The sequence below is a fragment of the Pezoporus flaviventris genome, unplaced genomic scaffold (genome assembly GCF_033815535.1).
Source record: "Pezoporus flaviventris isolate CSIRO_AGI_PZ_B2104156 unplaced genomic scaffold, CSIRO_AGI_Pfla_v1 ptg000154l, whole genome shotgun sequence".
Classification (NCBI taxonomy): Eukaryota; Metazoa; Chordata; class Aves; order Psittaciformes; family Psittacidae; genus Pezoporus; species Pezoporus flaviventris.
Window position 1 is genome coordinate 181167 of NW_026892702.1, and position 4999 is coordinate 186165.

General features: G+C 56.0%; 1 long non-coding RNA gene across 1 annotated transcript; it reads right to left on the bottom strand.

Moving 5' to 3' along the window:
• Window positions 1-2130: 2130 nt before the first annotated feature.
• Window positions 2131-4128, bottom strand: LOC133283163 (uncharacterized). The gene is made up of 3 exons (XR_009747759.1): window positions 4019-4128; window positions 3685-3769; window positions 2131-2967 (listed from the first exon to the last, which is right to left on the bottom strand). It is a non-coding gene; the product is annotated as an uncharacterized LOC133283163 (long non-coding RNA).
• Between the last annotated feature and the right edge of the window lie 871 nt (window positions 4129-4999).

Genomic DNA, 4999 nt, shown 5'->3' on the forward strand with positions numbered 1-4999 from the left:
CCACCGAGTAGGAGGACCCTGTGCTCAGACGCCCTTTCTGATGCTGCTGGACAGCTCCACATCTGTCAGTCCTCTCCTCATCTCCATGCTGGTAGGGGTGCCTAGCTGAGCAGGATGACAGCACCCATATGCCTGGTGTCTGCTCCTCTCAGCGCCACAAGTAGAAGGCCTGAGGGTGCTGGTGAATGAGGGCAGACCAAAGCTGAGGGCTTGCTGTGTGGGCAATAAAGGATGACCCATCCGTTCTCTTTCCAAATGCATTGATGAGGAAGAGAGCCCCTCCGTCAGCCCTGGAATGTGGGGGGGGCAGTGCCAGAGGCACCTGTGCAGAAGCGGGACCAGGAGGGAATCCAAGAGAGCCACTGCCACAGACATGCTCTCGGACCTCATGAAGCTCCCCTGCTTTCAGCTCCCCTGCTTAGGAGAGCAGCACCTGGAGGACATCCTCCTTTGGTGAGTGCTACAGACAAGTGCATGGCAAGGAGAATGGGCTGCTGTGTCCATACCAGAACTTTTCAGGGCCCAGTCAGATCTTCTGATGTAGACTTCCGAAGCCAACTCCAGGGCTGCCTGGTTCACCTCCTGCCTCTCCTGGGAAAGACACAAACAAGCACAGAAAATGAGCACGTCAGCAGTCAGTTCAGCATGGCTACCAGCACCCAGAAAGGCAGAGGGTCAGTGTCAGAAACACAAGGCAAGCCTTGTCCAGTAAGCTGAGAGACTGCAGCTGACGTGAGCCACAAGCACAGTATATGTGGCCACGACCATGGGGTCCTCACTGCCTTGTTCCCACCTTCCATGCTCAGGCCATGTCCACAAAGGCTGGCCATGGGAGTGGGCCTGGGTCTCCCTGCTGCTCAGGGCCCAGCCAGAGCAGCCAAAGGTGCCCGTGCCAAGGGAAGAATGCTGGAAGATTCCTACTGCCTGAAGCACCAGTTAACCTGGGCCCAGAGAAGGGCCTGGGCAGTGCCAAAGCTCACCCAGCAATCCCCTGGCACAAGCTGGCTTGCTGCGCTCAGTAGGCTGAGCCCACTACTAATCCCAGGTAGTGCTTCCTCAGGGCTTCTGCCCAGCCAAGCCTTCTTCTCCAAAATGCAGGGTTACCTTCTTCAAACGGCTTATCTCCACCTTCAGCTGAGCCACCTCCTCCAGCAGAAGCTGCAACTTTTGGGTTTGCTCTGTCAACAAGGTGTGCAAATTCCTGCAGGAACAGGAAAGCAGATGTTGTCAGAGAGCAGCCCATTCCCTCTGCAAGGAGCAGAGACACAGGGCTTTCTGGTTTGTGAATGCTTCCCTTCCTCCCCACGCTGAAAGAAAGGCAATGGCCAGAGGGAAGTACAGGAGCCGTGGCTGTTAGAAAAATGGGTGCAGGTAGCATGAGGTTGTCCTGGGTTCAGCCGTAGCAGGTATTTTTCTCCTTCTCAGTAGCTGGTGCAGCACTGTGGTTTTGACTTTCAGCCTGGGAACAGCGCTGATAACACCGCTGGTTTTAGTTGGTGCTCAGTAATGTTTACTCTGACCAAGGACATTCTGAGTCTCATGCTTTGCCAGGGAGGAGGGGAAGCCGGGAGGAAGCAGAGAGAGGACACTGCACCCAAACTAGCCAAAGAGGTATTCCATACCACGGCACGTCATGCCCAGTATATAAACGGGGCAGTTACCCGGAAGGGCTAGATCACGGCTCTGGTCGGGCTGGGAACCATTAAGCCGGTGGGGAGCGGTTGTATTCTCTTCCCTTGTTATTCCCTTTATCATTATTATTACTGGTGGTAGCAGCAGTGGTTTGTGTTACACCTTAGTTACTGGAGTGTTCTTGTCTCAACCCGCGGGAGTTACATTCTCTTGATTCTCCTCCCCATTCCTCGGGGAGCAGGGGGACAGAGAAGAGGGGGAGTGAGCGAGCGCCTGCGTGGTTCTGAGTTACGGGCTGGGCTTAAACCATGACAGGTTGGCTGATGCTGTTTGCATAGGTCCAATTCCAGCTCAGGAAACATCTCTTACCTCAGCATCTTTGTTTCTGCTGCGGCTGCCCGTGTCAGAGCCTGAAAGGGAAAAACTCTCTGTTAGAGTATCCACCACCAGAGCTGCTGGGGTTTCCCAGGAGAGGCTTCCCTAGGAAGCCCCGGCAAAAGCCACTGCTTCTTTGGCTCACTCTGTGTGGACACAGAAAAGCCCACGATTTAGCCAGCCACTGTCAGCAATGCTCCCTTGCAGGAGCTGCCTGTCCCAGAGGGTCCACCAACCTCTCTCTGTGCCTTTGCCTGCATTGTCCACGCTGGCAGTGAGGTCCCACAGTAAACACCAGCTGCAATTCACATCACCAAGAGACAGTCACTTGACCTGGGTTGCTAGTGGTCCCTGAAGCACCGTGGTCTCCTCCTGGTTGCCTTGTGGATGGGGCAGCAGCTAAGCTGAGGAGGTGGGGAACACAGGGTGCAGAGACAGGACGTGCCTCTGACTGGAAACCATCACCACAGGCTTCAGGGCATTGTGTAGCCATGAGCTTCAGGTGTGCTCGGTGACCCAGAGCTCTTTCCCATTTCCCCTTACTGCTTCTGTGAGCCCTGAGACCAGGCTGCATCAGCCAGGAGAGGTATCAGGAGGGGCATCAGTCACCCTGCACAGCCCCTCTGGGTATCCCCCAGTTCAGGCTTGGAAATACATGCTCCCTTCTCTCGCAGGCTTGCAGACTAAGCAAGCCCTTTGGTCCTGTGGCCAGTGCAGCAGCATGGCTGGGAAGCTACCAGTCTTACTGGTAGCTAAAAAGCAAGTCATTGTCAAGGATGCACACCAGAAGCACTTGGACCATGCGAGTTTCCACACATATGGGCCAAAAAGAAAAGCTGGCACCCAGCACAACCAGGCTGTTACTCTCAAATGGTTGCTCACACAGACTCACCAAGAACCACTGGAAGCAAGAAGACAATGAATCTCAAGAACCTCTTCTTGTGCACGGCCATCTTTTGCCTGAAAAAGGAGGGTGTCCTATGTCTGTCAATGAGCCAGGTTTCGAGCAAACCAGCTGGATTACCACTTCCAGGCACGAAAGCCACTGTTTTGGAAGCCTGCTGCTGACAGACAGCTGCCAGGGAAGAGCCCAGGAGGAACACTTTCTGTCCACACCTTTCAAAACTGCCAGCAGCTCTTCCCCCAAAGAAGAACTCCAGGACTCACTACTCCCCGAAAGTAAAGAGGCTGAGCAAATCAAGACTTCCGCCTCCGCACCCCTGCGTCTGGCTACACAGCAGGTTGTCCTACCATGACCAAAGTCTGGGCCTCTGGTGAATGTGTGGCAGGGAGACTGCCCAGTGGCTTTACTCTTGGCTCTCCCTGAGAACGGCCACAACATGAGCAGTGCTTGTGAGAGTGGGGAGCTGGCTGAGGAACACCCCTTGCTCTCCCCTTTGCTTGCACTGGCCCTCAGACATCTCCTTTCTCCCCATGTCCAACACAGAAACACGGAGTACATACATACTCCTTTCCCCATCTCTGCTTGACAGCAAAGATGCAGCCTGCAGCGCAGGAACAGGAAGAAGCTGGGGGCGGCAGCAGCAGTCCCCATTGCTCGAAGCACAGCCGGCAGCACAGCCCAATTCTCACCCGCTCCCTCCCTGCACCCTGACCCCTGCAGCATGAGGCTACCGCCTCCCCAAAAGCCCAACAGCAGAAACAGGTAGTACGTACACAGTGAAGATACACACGATCAGCAGGTATCTCCACAGGGATGCAAGGGTACCTGCCGGATGGCAAACAAGGCTGAAGACCGTCCCTGGGCAAAGAAACCAGGGAAAAGTTAGGCCTCTGTCTTGAGGTCTCTTCTCCAGGATGCTCAGCCAAGAGCGTTTTGGCTCCCTGCAGGGAGGCAAGCACTGAGGCCTAGGCACCACCTCTCTGGGGTGAAGAGCAGAGCAGCCTGCATTTCTCCAGCCACTTGTGACATTTTGCCAGACTTCTGGCACAGTGCAGCGCTCGGAGTTCACCCCAAGGACTTTGCAGCAAGAACCAGTGCTGAGCTTACTTGCAAGTGCAGTGGCCTTGTCATGACGCTTGGGTGGCCCTGGAGAGGATGAGCTGGGAGTGGACTGAGGAAGGCGTTTCACCAGCTCCACCTCTGTGAAAAGGCTCCTGTGGGAGGAAAACAAAAAAGATGCCGATTGCTCGCAGTGCTTGCTGGGAGAGCAAGCCATGCTTTCAGCCACGGCCCACCAGAAGGGGGGCGGGCAATGCACAGGGCTCTTGCGCAGAAGCGTCTGTCAGCTTCCCCATGCTGATCCGTGACCTGCTGGCTGTATTAGGCCGTGTCCCAGCTACCGTCCTAAGCTGATGCCCCATGCACGAGCAGCCAACTTCGTACCTACTCGCCTGGCTGTGGCTCCGCCCTGCAGCCTCTCGTGCTGACCGTTGGTCAGCTGTGGTCTCCAAGGAGACATTTAAGGTCTCTTGGTCTCTTTTCCGTGGTGCCTTTCTGCTTGCCATCTCTGGGCAAAGGCAGCCTCCCTGCTCAGCTCTTCCTCCTAAGCCTCAGCAGTCTGGGCTCCTCAGGAAAACCAGTTCCAGCAGCAGCTCCACGCTGCCCTTCCACGGGAGTTTCCCTGCCCGGGGCAACAGTCACGTGCAGCTGTGGGCTCTTTCCCTGCCCCACAACGCTGTATGGGTGCCCAGTTCTGAGTCAAGATTGGCGGCTCTGATGTCACAGTGGGGCTCAGCAGGGCTCCCTCTGGGCTCCCCTGGGGCAACATGGGGACTGGACCAGACTGGGGCCTGCAGAGTATGGGAAATGGGGTGGGCTGGAGCTGGGCACCGTGACCACCCCAGCACTTCCTGGCCCTAGGCAAATAAAGCTTATCAGCTACACACAGACAGGAGGGATGACAAGAACAAACATCTCTCCTGTTGCCATGGGAACTCTGTTGTCCCTGCAATTAGCTCCAAGTGGCTGCCTGAGGACAAGTGTCTGCTTCACGGTGTCCCTCCGGGTGGCCACATCCTGCTCGGGGAC